The sequence below is a fragment of the Ambystoma mexicanum genome, chromosome 9 (assembly GCF_040938575.1).
Source record: "Ambystoma mexicanum isolate Mex_15411 chromosome 9, UKY_AmexF1_1, whole genome shotgun sequence".
NCBI classification, from domain to species: Eukaryota; Metazoa; Chordata; class Amphibia; order Caudata; family Ambystomatidae; genus Ambystoma; species Ambystoma mexicanum.
The window spans coordinates 61,062,398-61,089,510 of NC_090931.1; the positions used below are offsets into that span (position 1 = coordinate 61,062,398).

Here is a 27,113-nt window from a genome sequence, read left to right on the forward strand (position 1 = left end):
CCTCCTGCAGACACTCTCTGGCCCCTGCTGCGCCCCTCTGAGAGCTCCCCTGCTACACCCATCCCCTCATCTGTGCCCCAGGCCATTGCCTAGTTTGCCCGCCACTCGGAACGGCCCTGTGGAAAAGTTTCAGGACCACAAACATCCGGGCAGAGTACAGCACTCTGGATGAAGATTCTGAGCTGCACAGTGCCCCTGCAAGCCATGTGCTGACCTTCTCAGGGCTGCTCGATCAAAGCACCACCATAGACTAGTCCGCCAATGCCAGCTAAATAGCATCAGCAAGGACTTTCCAAACAGTTCGGCTTAGCTCCAGCATGTCCATATGCAGATTTGCTGTGCTGCGTACGGTGGCTGACGTGGAACCTGCTAAACAGCTGCCCCTGTGGTGGGGTGATAGGATATTAAACCAGAATGCAGTAGAACAGGCTTGCCACTGAGCTTCTCAATAGTACAGCGATCTTGATAGCTACACCCTGGGACCTCTTCCCAGAGCTGCAAAGTGTGACTCCAATACTGCGATCCAGCAAGCTGACTTGATATATACGGCTCGCTCTCAATCACGATGTTTTATTTTGAACAGTAATTATACGTTTTTTATACAGAACATTTCATAATTAATTTTTGGGACTCACACTTTAAAATGAGAAAGTATACTATTTTTAACCATTTATGTGATCTATGCATCACGCACAACAGGTCTTTGTAAAGCGTGGGATGCTGATTGCTTGGAACATACAATGTGCTTTTTGCCTTAGAGATTTACTTTAGGCATGCATGTCGACTTATAAGTTATTTATAACGCGCCTGTACACAAGTGTTTTGAGGGGATTGTGTCCTCCGACGTATTCCATATCTATGACAGTAATCACCACAGCTGTGCTGCTTTGGAAAATCTGTCTGCGTCCCGCGTCGATGATGTCGATACGCTGTCCTCGAGGGCCTCTGTCGAGCCGACGTCACCGTAAGTGGGACGCCTGACGCCCGTAGCTTCAGTTCTGTTTTTTCCGTGAACGTGTTCGCTTCGGAGATCTCGGCGCGCCTCGGTTCTACTGAATCCTGTTCTTTCGGTTCTTCTAACCTGTTTGTTTGTGTATTGAAATGATGTCTTCGGCTTCTTCCACCCCGTGGTTGGGTTTTAAGAAGTGTCGGGTGTGCAGGTCCAAGATGTCATTGACGGACACGCACGATGCTTGTCTCTGGTGCCTCGGGGAGGACCACGATACGGATGACTGTGTGGAATGCCAGTCGCTTACATCGAAGGCTTTGCGGGAGCGTAAGAAGAAGCTGTCGGTGGCTAAGGTGGCCAAGCCCCGGAAGTTGCGATCCACTGGACTTTCGACGGACGATTCGAGGGGCGACTCTCCGCATCGTCGTCGTGAGTCCGGGGGATCTCATTCCAGGAGTCAGTCTCGCCATTCCTCTGCCTCTTCGAGGCACTCACGGAAGCGCTGTCACTGGTCGCCTTCCCCGTCCTCATCCGAGGACTCTGCCCATCGGCGGGTTGCTTGTCCCAACAAGCATTCCACTCCTGAGGAATGGGATTCCTTCCGAAAGGAGATGATGGCGATTTTTCAATCGCAGGGCTCTGATCCGTCCGTGCCGTCGAAGGACGCTGGCCTTGACTGTGCTAGAGACACCGCCTTTGGGCTCAAGCAGTCATTGGACCACCAGGCGCCTTCAAGGTCCCGGATGGTCGCTCTAGACATGCCCGTTCCAGGTCCCGGTCCTCGACGCCCTCGATACCGCGTGAGCCTGTGAAGTCTTCGAGGAAGACATGGACACCTGCGACGTCGAGGTCGTCGAGGAACTCTCTCAAGGCTCTGCTTCCAAGGAAGTTGTTGACGCCATCGGCGCCCAGGCTGTCGAAGGACATGCTCGGGGCTCCGCCCTCGAGGCCTGTGTCGAAGCCGTCGAAGTTGTCAGTGCCTCGCTCGATGCCGATTCCGTCGACGCCCTAGACGCCTTTAGAGGCTGCTTTGTCGGAGGTACCCGTGGCACGGTGGAACCCCGCAGAAAGGCTCTGGCCAAGGCTAAGAATGTCTTTGTCCCTTTTTCTGTGCCCTCTTTCCGACCTCTGGATTTTATTTCTGAGGGGGATGAGGGATCTGAGGAAGGTTTGGTGCCTGAGGAGGTGCCTGAGGAGGTGCCTGACGAGATTCTGTCTGGTCACAGCCAGATTGAAGACATGCGTCAGTCACTGCATGATGTCAGTGGTCTGGACACCTCTCCGGAGGTGGAGTTCTGTTGGCTGAGCCTGGCACCCATGCCGAGTCCTCGTACTGGTGCCTTATGTCGAGGGTCACGGAATACTTGCGGTGGTCTGCGCCACCTGTGGATTTTCTGCAGGATGACCTAATGGACATCCTCGACCAAGGTCCTTCAACTGACCGGTACTGCCATTCCAAATGGCTTTGCAAAGAAGGGTGGCTGCAGCTTGGATTGCTCCGGAGTGTCTCCCAGCAGTGAGCAAGTCTTTGCTGCGAAAATACCGTCCAGCCGGTAGTGACCCCTGCTACTTGACCACGCACCCCACCCCGGAGAATTTGGTGGTGCAGGCGGCCACAGCCCCAGCAAAGTAGGCGTCGTACCCTACCATCCCTCCTGATAGGGACGACAAGCGTTTTGATGGCTGGGTGAAGAGAGTGTTTTCTTCAGGCGGTATGGCTTTACAGGCAGCCAACTCTGTGTGTGCCTTGTTACCTTCACGCACACTCTGTGGAACTGTATTTCCTTGGCGGCTGAACATATTCCCGAAGGGGAGGAATGGGATGGTTTTCTTGCCATGGTGCAGGATGGCCAGGATGCCATGTGTGAGTCAGTTCAGTCGGGTCTGGACATGGCAGATTGTGTCAGCCGGTCCATGGCGGCGAGCACCGTAATACGCAGGTTTGCGTGGTTACGGAAGTCAGTGTTTGCTCCTGATGTGCAGGCCCAGCTCCTCAACATGCCCTTTGATGGTGAACATCTTTTTTGGCAGCAAGGCTAACGAGAGCTTTGAGAGGTTACAGACCTCCAAAGCTGCAGCAAAGTCGTTGAGTTGCCAACCTCTGCCTTTTCGTCCTAGGGGACAGCAATGGAGGGGAGGTTCCTTTTGATATTACTCATCCTTTAGTAAATCGAGAGGAGCTGCAAGTCGAAGGGTCCACCGTAGGAGGGCCAGAGGTGGAAAACAGGGTACTCAAGGTGCCAAGGCCACACGGGCAGTTGCCTATTTGCCCTCAGGCACTGCCGCAGCCGCTTCAGCTCAGTCATGAGGCCATGTCCCATGGTTCGCCGGTTGGGGGAAGGCTGGCGCAGCATCTTGTAGAGTGGTGTGCCATTACTTCAGATGTGTGAGTGCTGGAGATCATAGCTCACGGCTACTGTCTTCCTTTCCGGCAGAGGCCTTATGACAATCCACCAGGGAATCTCTCTTTGAAGAGTCCGGATCCGCTCCTTGCGCAGGAAATTCAATCCCTGCTGGAGAAAGGCGCCATAGAACTGGTGCCTGCAGCAGAGAGGAACAAGGGATGGTATTCCCCTTATTTTCAGATTTCGAAGAAAAACGGGGGATTGAGACCCATCATGGACTTGCGCGGTTTGAGCAAGCTCCTCAGGAAGGACAAGTTCAAGATGGTTACTCTTTCTCAAGTCCTCCAGGCCCTTCAACTTCAGGACTGGTTGGTGTCTCTCGACCTCAAGGACCCTTATTTTCATGCGCCGATCCAACCAAAGCACAAGAAGTACCTGAGGTTCGCGGTTGGCGACTCGCACTTTCAGTTTCGGGTCCTGCCGCCCCTAAGGTATTCACCAAGCTCATGGTGGTGGTGGTGGTGGTGGTGGTGGCAGCATATCTCAGGAAAGGGTGGACTCACGTCTACCCCTACCTGGACGATTGGTTAATCAGGGCGCGCTCTCCCAAGCAAGTCCTGGATCATCTGTCTGTCACCTGCCACTCCCTTCACAGGCTGGGCTTCTCCCTCAACTTAAAGAAGTCCCATTTGACGCCAACCCAGCAGCTCCAGTATATCGGAGCAGTGCTCGACACGTCCCTGGGGCAGTGTTTTCCTCCCCAGGTGAGTGCTCATCACATTCAGCAGATGGTGCACAAGTTTCAACATGCCCAGAGTCTCCCGGCGTTCGAGTTCTTGAGGTTACTCGACCTCATGGCATCCTGCATTCTTCTGGTGCCGGAGGCCAGGTTCCAGATGAGATCTCTGTAGTGGGCCCTCAAGATGCAGTGGTTGCAGTCCTCCGGCAGGATGTCGGACCCCGTTCAGGTGCTGCCCTCGGTCGCCCAGGACCTTCTGTGGTGGGCCGTTGAAGGCAATCTGATGAAGGTGGCTCCGTTTTGGCTGCCCTGGCTGGAAGTGACGATCGTGACGGACGCATCCCTCACGGGATTAGGAGCTCATGCCAACGAGTTGACAGTCAGCGGTCGTTGCTCTCCGTCGGAGTCCAGACTCCATATCAATCTGTTGGAGCTGCGGGCCATCAGGCTTGCCCTGAAGGCTTTTCTGCCGACTGTGTGAGGAAGGAATGTCCTGATTCTGACGGACAACACAGTGGCCGTGCACTACCTCATCAAAAAGGGGGGGCAGGGTCTCTCTCTCTGTGCAGGGAGGTGATGCAGCTCTGGTTCTGGGCCATCCAGCAGGAAGTTTCGATCTCAGCAGTTCCTCTGGCCAGAGACAAAAACGAGACAGACGAGTGAGAGCTGGCTCAGGAGATTCTCCTGGAGATTTTTGCCCTTTGGGGGACCCCTCAGTTGGATCTCTTCGCCTCCAGTGTCAACCGGAAGTGCGAAAGGTTCTGCTTGCTGGAATCTTCTCCAAAAGGAGCCCTAGGAGACGCGTTTGTGGTGGAGTGGTCTTTCCCACTGCTGTACGTGTTTCCTCCAGTCCCCGTCATCCCGCAAGTGCTGCAGAGGTTACGGAGGTTCGGTTCCCGGATGATCCTCATTGCTCCGGCTTGGGCTCAGAGGACGTGGTACCCGGACCTTCTCGACTTGTCCATCTGCCCTCCACGTCGTCTTCCCTACCGAGACGACCTGCTCTCACGGGAGCGGGGTCAGGTTCTCCATCCAGAGGTCAGATCCCTCAACCTTGGCTTCTGAAAAGTTGAGGTATAAGGATTGGGACCTCCCTGAAGACGTGATGGAGGTGTTGCTTTCGGCCAGATGGCCGGCAACAAAGTCCCTGTACCGTTGCCGTTGGAGAAAGTTCTGCGACTGGTGCAGGGTTAAGAATGTCGCTCCTTCTTCATGTGACATTACTGTAGTTCTGTCTTTTTTGCTTTCGTTGGCCCACAGTGGCCTGCAAGTGGGTACTGTTAAAGGTTACCTGGCGGTGCTGTCTATATTTAAGCGCTCGCCTGAGGAGTGTTCTTATTTTAAAATTCCTTTAATTTCTCAGTTTCTCAAAGGACTCACTAATGTGTTTCCGCCGTCAAATTTCCAGGTGCCCGGTTGGGATTTGAACCTTGTTCTGAAATTCCTTATGGGTGCTCCGTTTGAGCCTTTACATTCTTGTCCTTTGAGGCTGTTAATCCTTGAAACTGTGTTTTTAGTTGCGGTCGCTTCCCCTCGCAAAGTGAGTGAGTTGCAAGCACTTTCAGTTAAGCCACCCTTCACTATGTTTTATAAGGACAGGGTTGTCCTTAGAGTTCGTCCTTCCTTTCTTCCGAAGGTGGTGTCGGAATTTAATTTAAGCCAGAAGGTTATTCTTCTGGCATTTTATCCTCCTCCACATCATGGTATCCATAGGTTGGATCCTAGGAGAGCTTTAAGTTTCTACATTTCACGCATGTCCCGGGTCAGAGTGGACGATCAGCTCTTTATTGGTTACGCTGGAAGGCGTTCGGGACAAGCTGTGACTTAGCAGACTTTGTCTAGAAGGATTATCTTGGAAATTTCTGAATGTTACCGCTTGGCAGGTAAGGACTCTCCGGTAGGCTTACGGGCCCATTCTACTAGGGGTATGGCTGCCTCTACTGCCCTGAAGAGGGGTGTTCCTATTCGTAACATCTGTGATGCAGCCACTTGGGCTTCGGTCCATACTTTTGTACGTCACTACTCCCTCGATTCTATCCATGGGCAGGATCTGGCCTTTGGCAAGGTGGTCCTTTACTCTGCAATTTGATTGGGCATTCTAAAATTCTATATTCTAAATTCTCCCCCCCCCCCCCCTCTCCATACGTTGGTAGTGCTTTGGGAGTCTGTCATAGATATGGAATACGTTGGAGGACCCAATCCCCTCGAAGAACAAGTTACACTCTTACCTGGTAACGTTCTTTCGATGGGATGGTCCGACGACGTATTCCATATCGCTCCCTCCCTACCTGCCCCGCTACAGAATTTCTTATGTGATTGCAGCTTATGTTTCTGCAAGGCTTTTTGTGGTCATACTGGCAGTGGCTTGGTGCCACATGTTCTGGGGAAAAAACTACAACTGAGGCTACGGGCGTCGTGCGTCCTACTTATAACATCCGGTGACGTCGGCTCGACGGAGGCCCTCGAGGACAGCGTATCGACATCATTGACGCAGGATGCAGACGAAAGATTTTCCGAAGCAGCACAGCTGTGGTGATTACTGTCATAGATATGGTATACGTCGTCAGACCATCCCATAGAAATAACGTTACCAGGTAAGAGAGTAACTTGTTCTTCTAGGCGCGACAAGACAAGGGAGGGCACAACACATTATCTTAATAGGCCTTGTTTCATTGAGATCTTGCAAGTGTGAGAACGAGAAGTGAAATGGGGGTGCCGGGGAGAGGGGAGGGGAAAACAGGGCAGCAATGCTCTGAGAAAGTTCAGCCAGTGCAGCGCGGCTCTGGATAGTGCAGGGAGAACAAGGGACTGTAGGGCAACAGTTACTGCCCCTTAGTGCGTAGTCGGCCAGTGCAAGGGCGACTGATCAAGAAATAGCCTGGTACCCAGTGAGACTCTGAGAGTAGCCAAGCAGCTAATCGGTATAGCAGAAAGGTAGGTAGGCAGAGGAGGGAGAGGGAGAAAGTGGGGGAGAAGAGGAAGGTTTTGAGCTGCTTCTGGAACTTCAGGTGGTCCGGCTCATGTTTGAGAGGGGTAGGGAGTTCATTCCGGAGGGAGGTACCTGCAGAGGAGAGAGATCTGCCCCCCTCTCTCTGCCTGGAGAAGCGTCTAACCCTTATAGAGTTGGAGGCTGCTGAGCGGCGGGCTCCAGAAGGAAGGTATTTTGGAAGAGAGTGTTGCATGTAGTGCAGGCCCCGGCCCCAGAAAGCCTTGTGGACAATGCAAAAGGTCTTGACCTTGATCCTTGTAGCCACCGGAGAGATTTCAGTGCTGGAGAAATACGGTCCCTGGGCTTGAGGCCATAAGTCTTGCAGTCCTGTTCTGGATTAGTTGCAGAGGGTGGAGAGTAGAGGAAGGCAGATTGAGAAAGAGGCTGTTGCAGTAGTCAAGCCTAGAGAGAATAGGGGCTCTGGAGACAGTGAGCTTCTGCGGGGAAGTGAGAAAGGGAAGAGTCCCTTTGAGGGGGTGCAGCTATCAATGGGACGTCTTGATGACGCCCGAGATACGAGGAGAGAAAAAGAGAGTGGAGTTGAAGATGACACCAAGGTTTTTTTTTTACCTTAAATGAAGAGGGCCCAAGGCGGCTGGCCAGAGTGAGAGAGGGAAAGCAGGGGTAGGGGTCCCAATGAGAAGGATCTCCGCTTACTGGCATTAAGGCAGAGATCATTGGAGGCGCACCAATCCAGAATCGCATACAGTCAGGAATGAGCAATAGAGGAGAGGAGGCTGAGGGGAGCCTGAAGGAAAGCTGGGAGTCATCCGCACAACACTGAAAGTTAGAGGAGCAGGTAGAGATTAGGGAGGCCAAAGGGGCCAAGTAGAGGTTGAAAAACCAGGGTGAGAGGATAGTGCCCTGGGGAACGACACTGGTAGGTAGAGAGGTGGCAGAGAGAAAGGCACCACATTGGACCTGGGAGTTGTGGTCCAAGAGGAAGGAGGTCAGCCACTCCAAGGCCTGATCCGTGATGCCCAGTTTCTCCCAAAGTCGATTTGTCAGGATGGCGTGGTTGACCGCGTCGAAAGCAGAGGAAAGATCAAGGAGAATGACAGAAGGAATGTTGGGATCAAAGTTAGAGAGCAGATCTTCTCAGGTGTTCAGGGGAGCAGTTTCGGTGCCTCTGGCAGCTCTGAAGCCAGACTGTGATGGAGACAACCAACACCTTCAATGTGGAGAGTAAGCTGGGAGATGGCCAGCTTTTCCAAGAGTTTGCCCCAGAAAGGGGTGATGGCGATTGGGCGACAGTTTGCTGGGTAAATAGGATTGGAAGAAGGCTTCTTGAGGAGTGGGTGCACAAGGGAGTGCTTGAGGAGAGAGAGGAAAGTTCCAGTGGTGAAAGAGTGATTACAGAAATTGGCCAAGGCTGGAGCGAGTCTGTCAATATGGTCCTTGATGGTTTTGGAGGAGCAGGGGAGCACCTGTTTGAATGACACTTCCATAGATCGGACTTGAGGCCAGAGCCATACAGAGGGCCTGGGAGGTAACAGGAGAGGTAGAGACTGCAATCGGATTGGGCAGTGCTTGCAGATTTTAAAGAGTTTGGCTGTGTTGTTAGAGGCCGCAGAGACGCAGGCTTGAATGTGTGCTATCTTCTTGAACAGGATAGAGAGTCTGTATTGCCTTTGGAGCAGGCCAGTTGGTTAGAGGATGCGCCCGAAGCCCTCCACTTCCTCTCAGCCACCCTGCACTTGTGTTTCAGGACGGTGAGGTCCGAATCATATAAAGAGTTGCACTTGGAGGTAGCCTACAACCGGATTCTCATGACAGAGGCAAGGATGTCCAGAGTGTTGGAAATAGAAAGATGCAGATTAATAAAGGGCTGTGTCAGGGTGTGAGCCAGCCGCAGGAATAGGAGGAGCAGAGAAAGTAGGGGCAAAGGCATCCACTGATGCACGCTTCATGAGCCGAATAATCGAGAAGGGAGGTGGCAGTGCTGGAGATGGGGGGTGGGGCCTTTACCTGAGGGATAGAGAGTTTCAGATGAGAGGAGAGTAGAAAGTGGTCAGTCCAAGAGAGAGGAGTGGTGAGAGGGTTAGAGAGGGGGATGTCTGAGGTGATGAGAACATCCAAAGTATGTCCGGCAGAGTGTGTCGGGCCAGAGGGCAGAATGGAAAGAGAGAGAGGGTCGTAGAGGTTGCAGAAAAGCCCATAGGAGGGATTAGAAGCATCCAGATGGATGGTGAGATCTCCGAGGAGGAGAGGTTGAGAAGCAGAGGCAAGGAGCGAAGAGGAGAGGTCGGCCCATTCAGAGAGGAAGAGGACGACCTGGCCAGGTGGCCTGTAGATGGTGGCCACAGTTAGTGAGAGACCAGGAGAGATAGAGAGCCTTCAGGCCAGGCATTCAAAGGAGTAGGTCTGTGTAGGGATGACAGATGCCGGAACCCACTCCGGAAAGATCATGGCTACTCCACCTCCTGGAAGGTTGTTTCTGGGTCCGCAGAGGATCTTGTAGCCCACAGGGAGGAAAGTGTCAAAACCTGTGACACAACTGGCCGTAAACCATGTCTCGATGAGAGCAACGACATCTAGGTTGGGTTCTTCGAGGAGGTGACAGATGTCAGAGGAGTGTTTGACAGCAGAACGAGAGTTGAGAGTAGTGACATGGAGCAGGTTGCCACATTTGAAAGTCTTCCGTGGAGGGGTACAGCACTGACGTACACCCTGCAGAGGTGGTAGAGAGGCCTGAGGGTGGGCAGAGGAAGGAGTAGCAGAAGAAAGGAGGAAGTTAATAAGAAGTGGGAAACGCCTATCAGAAAGGAGGAGATTGGGCTGATGGCCCTGAACCAAGACCGTGCTGTTCAGATTGACAATAATGATGGTCTTGGAGAAATGGAAGGGGGCCAAGAGGATCTCCCTCCTAGTGCCACCGTTAATGGGAGAGGAGAAGAAAGGAGAGAGAACAGAGACCATAGGAAGAGTCCATAGGTCTGGAGGGTCTGGAGAAGGAAAGAGGATGTCAGTGAGAGTCTGTCTGGAACCCGGAACGTGGGGGTCTCCTTAAATCTGCATAAACTAACGTAAAATGTTGGGTTTTATGGAGAGGCCCCATGACCATGAGTATCGCTTCTGAGCTGTCTTTGGTTTACTGTTCAAGGAACCCACGCCCAGCGAGAGAGTCAACCATGGATCTATAGTGGTGGATAAGAAGGGTCTTCAAGTGTAAGTGTTTTACCAACACGCCAAAAACAACATATGGCACCCTGAAGAAGATATTCAGTTTCTCATAGTTTGCCCCAATTATGAAGAAACAAGGAGTGGTGCCTTGGAGAATTGGCAATGGAGATTGGCTTCCAAAATGAGGGTCTGAGTTACTCTTACTGAGAGGAAACTGTCAGATCACATGACACTACTTCCACAACAGAGTACATACCAGTGAGGGGCCTACCGATCACCTGACAACCAAAGATGTGCAAGATGGCCACCAGTGGAAGACCCTGTGCTATTTGAGTGGCTTTGTGCTCAATTTATAAATGATTCACGAAGACATGTTGTAAATAGTTGGAAAAGCCCAACTTTGGCAAGAATGATTTCTAGAACCGAGGAGATGAAGACTACAACACTGAAGACCGCCATAACTTGTCTTGGTGCAGTTGTGTGGTGTGTTGCATTTGATGGGCTGTAATGTCACTTGGACACTAGGATTTCACATAGTAGCGGGTCTGGTTACTAGAAGGTGCATGTTCTCAGCAAATAAGTGCTCCAGAAATGTGTTTGCATGCTGGCAATTCTGTACAAGGTCCGATGCAGTGGAATCCATAGATGAAATGCAGGCCTGCTGCGCTATTCTCGAAGGAGCAGCTAGTTTGCATGCATCCCTACCTGAGGGAGCTAGTTCCTGGAAGGGGATGACACCAGAACCGTATAAGCAGCAACACTTAGGATTAAAAACAATGCGCCTGGTTCATGCACATGACCCCGGATGCTAGCCCCTTTGTACACACGGAAGGGGAGGGGGCAGCATTGGCATGCTGCTGTGTGGTGGTTCTCGCACTTCAAGTCTATGCCCTATGGGTCAGTGTTTAGACATTGCATTTAATGTGAGAAGGCATACACTGATTCTAATGTGCATGCCTTGTGCTTGTTATATTTAGGGCCTGACCGTGCATTGGTTGGTCCATTTTCCTGCAGGGCTGGGAGGAGGTTTTTCATTGTCCACTACTCAAGGAGTTCTGAATAGTTAGAGTCAAAGAAGATAAGGACACTTTTTCTGAGGTACTCACTAGACTAGGATGGTTGCTCAGAGCCTCATACCATGCATAAGGGGGTGCGATACCTGCTAAATAGTAGATGATCCTGGCAGGCCTGTTACCGAAAGCCATCATGAGGTGCCACTACGGCACGCTGTCATTGGCCCACATATTGTAGTGTCTGACATGCCTAACGTGCTCGAAACACATATGGTTTTCCTGTAGGGTCAATCCGAGGTCTCCCACATGGCTAAGGCTGTGACTAACTGGTGCTACTCTAGTACCAACTTCCTTTGAATGGTGGCGTATGAAGCATGCCTCTGCACACATCTCCCACACCTTCAAAGGTGATGGAACACGACATATTTTGGCCCCAATGCTTCATGTACACATGTCACAAATGGGAGGGAATGGAGGCTGCGTCGGACTTCGCTAAATCTAAGGATGTCAAGTTCCTAGGGATGCTCGGGGTTGGTCCTCAAGCTCCAGAGAGCCTAGACGAGAAACTGAATACGATATGTTGGTGACCAGGAGTAAAGGGACATTGAGGAGAAGGCCTTGTGAATCTCCCACCACTCCCAAGTAATCTGCATTCAACCTCTTGGCATCATTGAGAACAGTTGACTAAGACACATTCTCACCAATGTTTGCGCTCAAAATTGTTTGCCTTGATTGAAAGGAATCCAGTTTATGAAATGTTACAATAATTGAGTCAAAACAATTATCCATCTCCAAAGAAACACTTTCTTTCTTTGGCAATAATTCTAAATGGACTAAAATTCGAGCTACTGTTGTCTTTTAATCATTAATCATTCCAATCGTTTTTTTCTCCTTCTCGATTTCAATGACTTCACACTTTTTCTCACTATCAAATTCAAAACAAAACATTCAAACCACACACCTCACTATGCCGACACATGTTTCGATTTGTGCGTAGGAGTACGCTCAGATGTTGCACGCAGCAAGCTTCTTCAGGGCTGCATGATTTCATATGTCCATAGCATATTAACATATTGCGTTCATTTTATAACATTAAGATTATAAACTGCCGTATATTTCCTTTCACGTTTCTTGTATTGTCATTGTTGTTTTCCACACTTAACTTTAATGTCCTTCTAATTTTGCTGGCATATGCTTTTTTGCAGATGCATGTAAATGCATATACCACATATTGATTGCTAAGGCCATTTCTGAAACTCCTAATACTGATATCCATCTTGCCCGACTCCTGAACATATGGGTATACTTACACATGCTGCAGCTGTCACATTGTCGGCCCGATGTCTTGAATGAGGCAAATTAACTCTGGGAGACTCCTCACAGGAGTCCATCAAAATGGTTGGCAAATACAAACCGTATACAAAGAAACAGGGTCAACAAGACACTGACCAACAGCAGTCCTTCTGAATCAAAGTTACTCACAAAAACATACATTTTATTCAATATTCATAAAACATGATAAAATCACATCCAGTTAAAGAAAAAGCAAAATGCTAGTGACAATAAACGCATACTAGACCAACAATAGTCACAATTTTCTGAGTGCCGATCAATGGATCAATTTAGAATACCCCTAAGATTATTAAATACAGCAAATAGAGGTAAACTGTTTTTTTAACAGATATTATTTCATAAGAAAACCAAGTCTTTACACAATCCTGGCCTTTTGCCTCGACATGTTTCAGTTCCTTCACGTTAGTTTAGAACTTTCTTCAGGAGGATTTTGAGATACGTCACTTCAAATTGCAACACAACATTGTGCCTCACAGCATATAAGTCTGTGTGGATTATACAGGAAAACTGTTGGTAGATAAACTCATAAAACCACAAATAAGAAACTTCAATGCTTATTTGGAGACAGTATAAGTCTGTGCAAACATTGGTAAATGCTTATGTCATTACCTCAGTTTGTAGTAGTGGACGTCTGAAAACGGAGGTGGAGAGAGGTATCACTAAATTCAACCACTCTTAGATAGTTCCACTTCAAACATGGTCTCGTCTAGAAGAGATACATATCGAAAAATCAGACAATTGTCAAGGGGTCAGGGCCCTGTATGTCCAATTCACATAACAGTAGAAATAAAAAGCCAGTGACTGTGCCACCTGGGTGGGCGAATACATTCACTACCACCATTTCATAATGGAATTACTTTTGATAAAAAGACATCTCAAAAGAACAGAACAATTTCTGTATTTTTTTTAACAACATCTTGAAATTTATGTAATTCATAAACAAAGTCTGGGAAGCGCATCTAAATGGGGAAAGACAAGTAATAAGCCTTAAATCTACTGCAACTGATTTTGATATAGAATTCACATCAGTTTAGGCCAGTCGTCTTTCTAACACATTAAGAAACAGTGAAAGGCAGTGGATCATAAACAAGCACGTATCTGGGTAAATACCTTATATAGTTGATGAATCTTTAAACAGGTGCCTCCTTGTGGCTCAAATCCCTTTCGAATGTGCTTGTTCAGGTTCAATAGAAAATATTACGGCTGATATTGCAAGCCGCGGCTGTATCGCAAGAAAAGAAAGCAAGCGTATAAGTAAACCGTGCCCTTCCGGCACCGCACAAGGAAAAAGCCATGCCGTATTGACAAAACATTCTGGTACTACAAGGCAGAGGTTACCTGATAGTTCTAGCTTTCTTACAATGGCTCAATAGCCTAAATAGACATCTGCAGTTCACCATGACAGTGGAAAAAGAGGCTATTAACTTCCTAGATTTGACATTATATCATTCCAATGGGAGGCTCTTAGTGAAACCATTTCATAAAGACACTGAAAAGAATTTTCTGCTGCATTTTGACTCTCACAATGTAAAACATCTTAAAGATAATCTGCCCTACGGACAGTTTTTGAGACTCAAACGCAACAGTTCCACTCATCAATCGTTCGAAGAGGAAGCGCAGCATTTGAAAGGAACATTTTTAAAAAGAGGGTACCCGAGAAAACTTAAAGCAGCTAAATGTGATTTTAATAATAATAGAGAAGCACTCCTTGAAGACAAAATAAAACATCCCTGCGATAACAAAATTGTTTGTGTTAACACTTTCACGAACCATAGCTTAGCTATTAGAAATATGATCTCCAAATGTTGGAAATGATTGAGAACTACAGCTGCGAACCCCACGATGCCATTGTTTGCATATACTAAATCACGCTCCATAGGAAATGGCGTCAGCCACAGCAAATATCAAAGTACCCACCCTCCTGCCATTAGTCTTACTAGCCAATGGGGCTTACCCCCAGTGGTAGGGCACTCACCTTGCGGTCAATGCGTGGTATGTAAACTGACGCTGAGGAGTAAAGAAACAGAGATAGGTTTAACTAAACCCTGGTCTCAGAAGCCATTTACGAATTGCAACACTGAGAACGTCTACATGATCACTTGCCCATGTGGGCTATATTGTATGGGCAAAACTAAACGCAAAATCAAAATACTTATAGGCGAGCACAAAAGTTGCATTAAGAATCAAATCATGCAGGCTCTGCTGGTTAAACATTTTGTAGAACACAATCATGGTTGTGACACATTCACATGACAGTCCTTCTAGTAGTGAAAGGCGACAATCCAGTAATGTTGAATAAAAAACTTTTGAGCAAAGAACAAGAAGTTATCTTCAAAACATGCAGTGATCTGAGAGGTCTTAATGACTCTATTGAATAGCATAAAGTGTGGTAATGCCTTCTACATCTTTTTGCATTGGAGCATTAAGCCGGGTCTGCTTATGGATATGTACATTGCTAAGTATTCAATTTTTGATCACTACAGGGTGCTTGACATAGCTGGCCCATGATAAACATTAAAAAGAGACTAGTTCAGGGTTCTTTTATGGATACCTGTTGAGCGCAGTTTTTTCACCCCTAGAGGGCCGCTAACATTTTTGTCCCACTGAACATCAAAAAGGGACTACGTGTGCAACACGAAATACTTCCACACTGAATGACTTGCTATACAGGCAAGAGGGTGTCTCTGGATTTGTCCTGGCGTTCTAGAGTTAGACTGCACTTGAGAAGTCACTCTTTAGTGCTGAGGGCTTCCCGTTCCAAATCTGGACTCACGTACCCGCTAGAACTATCAGGTAACCTCTGCCTTATAGTACCAGAATGTTTTTGTCAATATGGCACGGCTTTTTCCTTGTGCGTTGCCAGAAGGGCACTGTTTACTTATACGCTTGCTTTCTTTTCTTGCAATACAGCCGCAGCTTGCAATATCAGACGTAATATTTTCTATTGAACCTGAACAAGCACATCCAAAAGGGATTTGAGCCACATGGGGGCAGCTGTTTAAAGATTCATCAACTATATAAGGTATTTACCTAGATACATGCTCGTTTATGATCCACTGCCTTTCACTGTTTCTTAATGTGTTAGAAAGACGATTGGCCTGAACTGATGTGATTTCTATATCAAAATCAGTTGCAGTAGATTTAAGGCTTATTCCTTGTCTTTCCCCATTTAGATGCGCTTCCCAGACTTTGTTTATGAATTACATAAATTTCAAGATGTTTTTTAAAAAAAATACAGAAATTGTTCTGTTCTTTGGAGATGTCTTTTTATTAAAAGTAATTCCATTATGAAATGGTGGTAGTGAATGTATTCGCCCACCCAGTTGCCACAGTTGTTGGCTTTTTATTTCTACTGTTATGTGAATTGGACCTACAGAGCCCTGACCCCTTGACAATTGTCTTATTTTTCGATATGTATCTATTCTAGATGAGCGCATGTTCAAAGTGGAACTATCTAAGACTGGTTGAATTTAGTGATACCTCTGTTTTCAGACGCCCACTACTACAAACTGAGGTAATGACATAAGCATTTACCCATGTTTGCACAGACTTATACTGTCTCCAAATAAGCATTGAAGTTTCTTATTTGTGGTTTTATGTGTTTATCTACCAACAGTTTTCCTGTATAATCCACACAGACTTATATGCCGTGAGGCACGATATTGTGTTGCAATTTGAAGTGACATATCTCGAAATCCTCCTGAAGAAAGTTCTAAACTAATGTGAAGGAACTGAAACATGTCGAGGCAAACGGCCAGGATTGTTTAAAGACTTGGTTTTCTTATGAAATAATATCTGTTAAAAAAAGCAGAGTTTACCTCTATTTGCTGTATTTAATAAGCTTAGGGGTATTCTAAACTGATCCATTGATCGGCACTCAGAAAATTGCGACTATTGTTGGTCTACTATGCGTTTTTTGTCAAGAGCATTTTGCTTTTTTTAACTGGATGTGATTTTATCATGTTTTATGAATATTGAATAAAATGTATATGTTTTTGTGAGTAACTTTGCTTCTGAAGGACTGCTGTTGGTCAGTGTCTTGTTGACCCTGTTTCTTTGTATACGGTATGTATCTTACCCCCAACTGACAGGGTGTTTTGAATACTCCTCCTCTGTTTTGGTGAGAGCGTTCACTTGGAGTTTCCCTCATTTATAGTGATGGCAAATACAAAGCCCGGGGCAAGTGATATGCTTGGGGGACAATCCCACCAATGCAATCCGCAATAATCGCCGCAATTTCACTCTGAGCAGTGGGTCAATAACTACCACCTCCCTGGAAGACGATGCACTTGACTCCAAAGGGAAAAAAGGTGTGTCTCAACTGCAGGCAGGTTGACATGGATGCCATACTAACAGGCTGTAATTTGTAGCTATGGCAGAACATCACAGACACTGAAGAACTGTCTCTTTCTTGGCTGATAGTAGAGATGCAAAGCCAGTTTGCATGGATATGCTGGAGTCTGCCGGAGGGCATGTTGACATTGCTGCCAGAGGAATGTGCACAGGGTCCGATGTGTGTTCATCCACATGGCTGGAAAGCTCCAAGTTCGTATCAGCGAGCCAGAGCAAAGTACGTCTCTCCTCTTTGATGGTCTGAAACCTTTCCATGCTTCCCCGGCTGGAGAATTCATCAGAGGAAAGACAAATATCAACAGCCAAGTCTCATCTCTAGCTGCAGAATCAGTTCATAACCCTCACAGTACTCGCCTCAGAAGGGAGAGCAAGACAGATCCCAGGTTTCCAGAGGATCTCGCAAGACGGCAAAGGTTGGGATTCCTCCACCTCCCTTGCTCAGTTTATGAAGAGACCACATACAGCAGAGAGGTCAAAGAATGGACATGTCCAAGGTGCACACAACCCCGGCAGTGGGGAGAGCGGACACATTCTGAATAAAACTGGAGGACATGTTTCATAGGTCTCTGGGTCATTGCTTAGTTTAAAAGGTTTCCATATTGCTCCTCCCCATACCTATTCAACCCCAAATAACGTTTATTGAATCTCATTAAAGAGCTTTCGAAGTTTCTTTATCTGGACATGACCGAGTGGGATCCCCCTCAAAGAATAAGGGAGGGTATTACGCCTGGCTCCTTGTGGTGCCAAAAGAGGACACCGCAGAGTTGTGCACCATAACGTTAAGATTTCAATGCTTTCCTGCCAGGGGAGAAGTTTCTTTCAGATCCGCTCTTCCTTACGGCACGGGGTCTATTAGGCACCCTGGACGCTGACATACACATGCCCATTTGGTCTCCTTACTGCACGTTCCTGAGCTTTGTAATACTTACACATTTGTTCCAATTCAAGGTTCCATTCACCATGGCAGTACCCCCCAACCTCCCAGTTGAGGTGTGCAGAGTGGATGGGGATACACATTTATGCCTATCTCGACGACTGGCAGATTCTGGGCTCTAACTCTACCACAGCATCTGTAGCTCTCTGAACAACCTTGGATTTGTGTTCTCTTTGGGCCTTTCAGTAAATGTCAAGAAATCCACTCTGACACCTGAAGCCAATCATTATATTGACCTTGTCTGGGACATCCTCCAGGTCCGAGATGTTCCCCAAAGGGCAGAACTTGAGCTTTGCAGGAGGCTGGGGAGGAAATGGTACAGGTCCTTGCAGTTCAGGGAATATTGAGCTTGAAGACTCCATGAGTCCTTGCAGTTCAAACCTCCAAACTGTAGATAAGAACTACTCTGCTCCATTGGCTTACCAAGCGGCATCAGGCGATTGAGTCCCACACCACCATGGTCTCAGTTCTGACCCCAGCCAAAATGCACATGCATTGCATGAACAGACTTAACCTTTTTTTTTTTTAGAGGGGGAGCCCTTTTGCCAACTGGACTGCACTAGGTCCTTTGTGACGATCCCCCACTTTACAAGGGATGGGGCAACTCTGAGACCCCCAAGATAAACTGGAAGTGACCAAGGCAGCCAGGTGGTCATTCCGGAGTATCCAATATGCCAGGTGACGGTGATCAATGTGAAAACATGGAAAACATCATGGCGAATCACAAAACATCTAATTGTTTTAAATAAATATTTACAGTTAATTGAAAATATATGCAGAGGTAGATCCCCACATCCCCTCACCTTAATTAATACCCCAACCCCCCATCTATATTTTCAGTGAACCCTGTTCAAATTCTTTATAAAAAATTCAATGTTTTGCGATTCACAGCAATGGTCCTCGATGTTTTTGTATGATACCACAAGTGGACTGCATTCTGCCTTTGGTGGCTGTGAAAGGAAACCACCCCTCGTGGGCAAACAGTCGTGAGCTTGTGTCTTCCTTCTAGCCATGTCTGCCCGCAAATCCCCATTCGTCATGCCGGTATTTGTGGGCAGAATGGCACGCAAATCCCCGTTTTACACGCAAATAATTCCATGAATCGGGGCTTAAGTGTTTACCGTACCACAGATTTAACTGATCAACCCTCCGAGCAGAAGACACTTCAGTGGTCTACACAAACGGTACCTTTTAAATCAGAAGAACCTAACTCGCACTTGAATGTTTTGCCGACTCTTATTCCAAAATATATGTTTGAAGCTCTAGCCTCTGCAGACTTGGAAAAGTGTGCCCTGGGGGAGAGACCAACTGGTCACAGTTACCATGGCACACCAGGGAAGTGAGAATCGAGCTCTCTGCTACTAAGCCCCTTTTCCTTAAATTTCCATAAAGACATATTGGTATTCTGCCCAGGCCTCCTTCCGAAAGTGGCCACTTAGTTCCACCTAAATCAAGCCAGCCTACTGGTTTTCCTCCCAAGCCCGGTATCTGATGCAGAACGGTCTCTTCACACACCTGATGTAAAGTAGAGCACCAGACATCTCCTTGGAAATGACACAAGATGATCTGGTCCTCTACCACCTGTGGCCTACTCTGGAGGAATGCTAGGTAGGAAGTCAGAGCAATGTTCTCCTGCATGCCCAACGGTTGACTCTATGCTACAATCCTATTCTCGGAGACAAATAACGGCTCCAAAAGTGTTGCTTGCTCATTTGATCACAGAAAGGCCATCAGTGGACTTTCTGATGCATATGCCCTTGCAGGGCTTTTGGAAACCAGCCATGGGGGCTACCACACACATTTTGCAAGCACTACTGCATGGACACCAGCTCAGAGCAGATGTAAAGTTTGGTAAATTGGTACTGTTAAACATCTTAAGCAAATGATCAATTTCATGTAAACTATCCATCTGCCTAATGATGCAGGTGGTTAGAAATCTCCCCCAAGCACAGCGGAAAGGAGACAGGACAGAGGAGTAAGAACATGTTACCTAGGCACTACTGTACTCCTAGTCCATTCCATATTCCTTAAAAAGATCCCTTAATAAATGGCATTGAATAAAAGGACTGCCTGTTTTTTCGTGGCTCGCCCCACCCCCTCCCACCCCCGCCCCCACCCACTCTTGCAATGCTGGATACCCACCTGAGCATTTGGTTATCAGTTAGCGAGTCGATCCAGTCTGGCATGCATGCTCATTCGTTCACATGTGCAAATCAGGTGTTTGGCATGGACATCTACACTAGACTGAAATTCTATTCTGCTAGTCACTGTCCCACAGGTGTTTAGGCTTGGCACCCGGTGGGGCATTTCTCCTGTGACATGCCATACAACATGTTTGTTTTTTCTAAGATTGGAACCAGCCCTCACATCATCCCTTGGCCCCCTCCCTCGCCCCCCACACACAGACCCGCTTCTACCATTCAGGGAGTACGTTTGAGCCTGGACACTGCATCTGGTCAGGGAGTCCTGCAAAATCTACCCATTGGACTTCGGATCTAGCCTAAGCGGCCACCATCCACCCAAAGGCTGCTGCTCTGGTGCGCGCCACGCATTTCTGCACCAAATCCAGTGCGAAAGGTCCCCTCTGCGATGCATGGAGAGCGAAAGGGGTTGGGGTAGGCCAGATGAGAGTGGGGCCGGAAGCAGGATGAGGAGTGCCAGGGTGTCTTGTGGTGTCCCCCAGAGATAGGGGGAACATAGAGCAGAATTAACTCATTTAGTAACTCCTTTTGCGCAAGAGTTTCGCAATGAGAGATGCGAAACTGGTTAGTTTTGAAGAAGCCACAAAGGCCCGCTGCCTCAGCACCTGAACCAATGAAAAATAAACCAAATGGCATCACCTGGGCTGCATGGAGGGTTTTGGGTTTATTTCTGGCCCCTTTCAATTTGTTTTTTCCAAAACGTTCTTTCCATTTATGTCATACTAATTTGGCCACTCCCTCCAATTACCCTTTTCCTCCCCATCATCCATGTTTGTTTAAGTCGCGCAACCTGGAAGTTTTGCTCATCTTCTTAAGAATTGTTTCACAAACCTATGAAAAGGTAGGCAAGAAAACATACTCGTCAGTTGCAAGTGTAGGAACTGTGTTCTTTTGTTTCCATCTCCATCACTCAACACCTATGCAGACACACAATTTACTGGACTTGGCATCAGTATTTTTTTTATTGGTTATGTTATAGCGCCTACTGTCATTGGTATGGCCTCGAAGCAAATGAACTGAGAGGATTTCTAAATGCGTGTGTGCATTTCTTAGCCAGCACCAAGGTGGGACGGGAGTGCCTAGGTCCCTAACAGTGATAGGATTGTTAACAGATGAGAGGATGGTTGCCATGACAAATTGTCAATGGAGTAAGAGAGTCCAGGAGACTGATTATGTGAACAGCTGGACTGAATTTTGCCTGGGACTCGGCTGTATTCTATTGGAGGGAGTGATGTTCAATTGGGTGGGTATAGTGGAACAGTGTTAGTTGCAGATGTATGGAGGTCGCTGGGCTGAGCCTTGGGCGGATACAGCCATGTTCCGTTGTGGAGTGCTACACGTTCCAGTGGAAAAAGACTGACACCCCGTTAGATATGATCGTCCTGCGCTTAATATAGTGTCCTGACTGAGATGCATTCAATTGGGGAGTGCACTGTCCAACCTTGTTGACTGCGCGTGCTCCCCCGCAATATGATATGGCATTTATAACGCGCCTATACACAGGTGTTTCAAGGCATGACGAGGCAAGGGAGGCGGAACAGAGGGAAGACGGAGACAACGATTTTACTAGGCCAGGTGACGTTGAGATCAGGAAGGGGAATAGTGCAGGGGGGAGCAGGAGAGGCCAGTGCAGTGCATAAACAGTAAAATAAATAAAGACAAATAAAAAGTGCGGCTAGCTGGTGGCAAGTGCAAGGGTAAGTGCAGACATGGGGTGTCAAGTGCTGGTAGGGGGGCTGTAGGGATACAGAAACAGTCCCTGAGTGCAAGGGTTGCCAGGGGGGCAGTGCAGGTGTGCAACTGGTGGGGCGGGGACCTGGGTCCGATATCAGAGGGTAGCCAGGTAACCAGTGCAGTTTCAGTTTCAGACACAAGATCAGCAGGGGAGAGGAGGAGAGTAAGCAGAAGCATAGAGTAAGGTCTTGAGGTGCTTCCGGAACCGGAGATGGTTCTCCTCAAGTTTCAGAGAGGCTCTTCCAGAGGGAGGCCCCAGCAGAAGAAAGCGATCTACCACCAACTCGTTGCTTGGAGAACCGACTGACCCTGAGGGAGTTTGAGGCGGATGAGCGAAGAGCTTGAGAAGGAAGATATTTAGGAAGGGAGAGTTGAAAATATTGAGGCCCCAGAAGGCCTTGTGGACAATGCAGAGGGTTTTGAACTTAATCCTCTTCGCCACTGGGAGCCAGTGCAGAGATTTCATTCCTGGAGAGATACGATCCCTGGCCTTGAGGCCAAGGACAAGTCTTGCAGCCCTGTTTTGGATGAGTTGCAGATGGCGGAGAGTAGAGGCAGGCAGATTTAGAAAGAGGCCGTTGCAGTAGTCCATCCTAGAGCGAACCAGGGCTCTGGAGACGGTGAGCTTCTGAGGGAAGGAGAGGAAAGGAAGAATACCTCTGAGGAAGTGCAGCCATTAGTGTTACTTTGTAGAGACATTAGAGATGTGAGGAGAGTGTGAAGTCGACGATGAACCCAAGGTTTTTAGCCTCAGAGGTGGGAATAGGAAGAGGGCCAAGAGAGGCCAGCCAGAGAGTGACAGGAAAGAGGGAGCAAGTGTGCTGATGAGGAGAATCTCGGTCTTACTGGCATTAAGGCAGAGATCATTGGTGGCACACCATTCCTGGGTAGCAGGCAGACAGTCAGAGATGAGAGAAGGAGAAGAGGTGGTGGAAGGGAGCCTGAAAATGAGTTGTATCATCCGCATAGCACTGAAAGTTGGTTCAGAGAGTGGCAATGCGGTGGGCCAGAAGTGCCAGGTATTGGTTGAAAAGCCTGGGAGAGAGGTTAGACTACTGGAGAGCACCACAGGTAGAGATAGAGACAGAGGAGAGGAAGGACCTAAGTGCGACCTGGGCAGGTCGATTGGAGAGCAAAGAGGTCAGCCAAGCCAGGGCTTGATCAGTGATTCCCAGGTTATCACGGAGACGGTTGAGCAGGATGGCATGGTTGACCGTGTCAAAGGCAGAAGAGAGATCAAGTAAGATGAGGACACAGGGTGTTAGAATCAAGGTTGGAGAGCCGTTTCAGTGCTTCTGGCAGCTTTGAAGCCAGATTGATGGTCACGGAGACAACCCACAGATTCAGTATGAAGATTAAGCTGAGAGATGGCCAGCTTTTCCAGAAATTTGCCCAGGAAAGGAGTAATGGAGATTGGGCGATAGTTAGCCGGGCAGGAAGGGTCGGCAGAGGGTTTCTTAAGAAGAGGGTGCACAAGGGAGTGCTTCAAGGGTGGGAAGGGAAGACTCCAGTGGCAAAGGAGTGGTTGCAGAAGACAGCCAGAGCAGGAGCCAGCGTGTCAATGTGGTCCTTGATGGTTTTGGAGGAACAGGGGTGAACATGTTTTTTTTTTAACTTTATTTTAACTTGCACAGACATATCATCATAACTTGACTTACAATTAACATCATTGTCATCATTCTGTTCCATAGCAAACTGTTACACTTACATTCACTATTATATCGCTTCTCAGTCACCTTGCCCTGCACATTTATCAGACAAATATTGCTTATACCTGCTCCATATGTCTCTTGGGTGGTTGTCTAAGGGTAGTAAGCTAGCATATATTTCTTCACAATCATTGGCCCATGTCATGTCCCTTTCACAATCATTTTTCGTAGGTGGTTCTGAAGTTTTCCATCGCATCAATACTGTCCGCTTTGCAAGTACCAAACTAAGGTTGAGCAATTTACGCCAAGTGAGATTCATTTTACCAACTGTACCCAACATGCATAAACCTAGATCCCATGCAATCGGTTGGTCTGCCATTTCATCAAGTACTTTGCACACCTCAGCCCAGTATTTAGTAAGCCGCGTGCACGACCACAACATGTGTAACATGCCAGCCTCCTCATTTCCACATCTGGGACATTTCCCATCGGATGCAGGGTATAAAGCTTTGATCCTGGCAGGGGTGTAGTAAGCCCTATGTAGTACTTTGTAGTGTATGAGCCGATAACGAGAATTGTACGAGACCTTCTTCGTTAATGCACACAATTTAGCCCATTGCTGGTCCGTAGCCCAGGTCTATCGCCCATTTCCCTTTGTCCTCTGGGGGCAATGTTTCTCTGGTGGATTGTGCGATTTTATGTAGCGTAGAGATGATGTCTTGGTAGTGCTGGCGATAAACATGTACCCCAAGCCCAGGTCTATCTTCGGTTCACTAGGGAATACACCCCAGATTTCTGCCATGGCTGATCAGTCTTAGGGATTGTAATTTCTGCAGAGGCTTACCCCCTATGGTCCTGCTTATCTGCTCCCAGCTGATGAATTGTTTAAATAGATCACCGAACGGATGTATTCCTTTGCCTTTCCAATGTGTGGAGAGGATCTTGTCCTGGGTGGGGGGGGAGGTAGTGGGCTTCCCACAGTGGCATGTTAGGGTGATATAGAATCTTGTGTCCGGTGTGTCCGGCCATTCTAGTCCAGGCTGAACATCTCACCAGCGCCCGGTTGATGGTGTTGTCATTCCTGTGTAAAAGCTTCAGTGGGCCCAGTGTATTTGTCTCAATCACAGAGTGTGGTGCTTGGGGGTTTCCTTCTATCAAGTGTGTGGCCTAATAAACTTGTGCTGCAAGATAATATAATTCAAAATCTGGGGGAGAAAGGCCACCGTGAGGGTACGTTTGGGTAAGTCTTCGCCAGCTCACTCTTGGTTGCCATTCCAGACAAATGATGTACATGCCTCTTGAATTTTATTAAAGGATGACCGATCCGGCCATACGGGAACAGTGCTGAACAAGTAAACTAGTTTGGGCAGGATGATCATTTTGATCAGAGCAATCCTACCCATGAGCGAGATTGGCAAGACCCGCCACTGTTCAAGCTTGGCACATAGTACGTCTGCAATAGCTGTGTAATTCGTGGCGCGGACGATTTGTGTACTACGTGCTATATCGACGCCTCGGTATTTAACCCGTGTGGGGGCCCATTGGAGCCCATATAGCTCTGTGGGTTTGGGAGTGGCCTCTGTAAGGGGAAACATCTCTGATTTGGTCGAGTTCAGCTTCAGCCCAGAGTATTCCCCAAATTGCTTGACGGACCGCAGCACCGCGGCAAGGTTAGTTTCATGGTTTTTTAAATACAACCTTATGTCATCTGCGTATAGTGTAATTATCTCAATCTTACCCGCCAGTGAGATTCCCATCCTACTATGTTGAGCTCTCAGTAAATCTGCAAGAGGTTCTATGACTAAAGCAAATAATAAAGGGGACAGCGGACAGCCCTGTCTGGTGCCTCCAGCCAACCCCAGGATCTCCGAGAGGATCCCGTTGATGCAGATTCTGGTGTATGGTTTTGTGTATAGTATTCTCACCCATCGCACAAAGCTCGGCCCAAATCCGTAGTTATTTGAGTACCCTAAATAGGAAGGGCCAGTAGACCGTGTCAAAGGCCTTTTGCATGTCTAGTGCCATTGCCACTCCCTGTGTGTCTTTGGGTATCGATGCGAGGATGTTATAGCAGCGGAGTACATTAGTCGCTGTGGACCTGCCCAGTATAAAGCCGGCCTGGTCCTCATGGACCATATGCAGCATTAGAGGGTTTAATCGTGTGGCCAATATTTTAGCGAATATCTTCGCGTCAGTGTTTAACAATGAGAGAGGCCTGTAGGAGCCATACTTCTCAGGCTGTTTCCCGGACTGTAACAGTAGAGTAATGATTGCTTCCCTAGTCTTTTCCGGTATTTCGCCAGTGTTTAGAGCTTCGGTCCAGACTGCAAGGAGCCTAGGTACCAAGGTCGTAGGACATTCTTTATAAAATTTGGCGCTTAACCCATCCGACCCAGGCGCCTTCACGTTTGGTAGGGATTTAATTGCTTCCGCTATCTCCGCCTGGTTCAAGGGAATTTCTAGTGCATCTCTTGTATCGAGTGATAGAAGTGTGTTTGGTATCCTGGCTAAGTATCTATCATACTCCTACGTCCCGTCCCGTTTCCTCCATACTTATGGGACATTTCTCCGTCCTGTGGGACGGGACCGGAGCACTTTGTAAAAAGCATCCAAACATTTTTATCAAAAATGTGTCCTTCCTCTCTTTCTTGCGCGGTGCCCGGCACGAGGCCGTAACCCCGCCCACCTTGGCTCCGCCCGATGCATCGGCCATCAGTCCTTTTCTCTGCTCGTTCGGGACGGGACGCACTTGCATCCGCGGAAGATTTTCTTCCCTTTTTTCCTCTCTGGCTCTCACTAACAATCGTGTACTAGTCTGTCTATGTCGTTCAAACTAGACTTTCCAGATTGTTCATCGTGTCACCGCCGCTTCGCGAGGGCGGATCCCCATCCTCTTTGTTTAGAGTGTTTGGGTCCGGATCACCGTTGGGACTCCTGTTTTTACTGCGATTCCCTTACGCTCCGGGCACTTCAACGTCGGTTGGAGCGGTGGGCGGAGGTGTTTCGACAAACTCCTCCTTCTCATTTTCAGGCGTTCATCGACGAAAAGAAGAAACGCCCGGTAAGTTCTTGTCTTTTCAGAGCACCCCGGCCGGGGGATACCTTTCCGGGTTCCTCCCGGGCCTGGAGGGGCGTTGATCACTCTGTCACCGGGGATTGCCCTGAGGTGCCCGTTGGGCCTAAAAATTGTACCAGAGTTTTCTCCGAGGGTCTCCGTAAGAGGCCTGTGGTTACCGGAGCACGCTCCGAGGCCCCTCCTGTGGGGGCTGCTTGTAGGCCCAGTTCTACTGAGTCGTGGGGTACCGGAGCTAGCTCTGAGGCCTCTCTATCGGCTTCCCTCAAAAATAAGACCGGGGTGCGCCCCAATGCCTTGGTGGGACTTGGTGTCACCGAACGGATGTTCGAGGCCCGCGCGAATAAGGCTGTTACCGGACCTGGGTCTGAGGTCCCTCGTACAGAGGCTAAAGCTACCAACATTTCTGAGAGGCCTGACAAGGCCTTATCGGTGAAGGATTTTTCTCACCGTTCCCGCTCTTGTAGCGACACCAGATCTGTTGAGGGGGCAAAGATGGAAAATTCTTCTTTTACCGGCAGTGCCGAGGTCCTTCCTGGGAAGGCTATTTTGGCGTTTGGTATGTCGCAGAAACATTCCAGGCCTCATAGTACCGGCTCTGCCGAGGTTCCTTGTGTCAAGGCTAAAGTTAAGACCCCTGATCCATTGACGGGGACCC

At 48.3% G+C, this 27,113-nt stretch overlaps 1 long non-coding RNA gene across 1 annotated transcript; it reads left to right on the plus strand.

Moving 5' to 3' along the window:
- The first annotated feature begins 15,122 nt into the window (after positions 1 to 15,122).
- On the plus strand, positions 15,123 to 16,516 carry LOC138489576 (uncharacterized). Its single transcript, XR_011274818.1, has 4 exons — positions 15,123 to 15,304; positions 15,422 to 15,533; positions 15,939 to 16,025; positions 16,128 to 16,516. It is a non-coding gene; the product is annotated as an uncharacterized lncRNA (long non-coding RNA).
- The last annotated feature ends 10,597 nt before the right edge of the window (positions 16,517 to 27,113 follow it).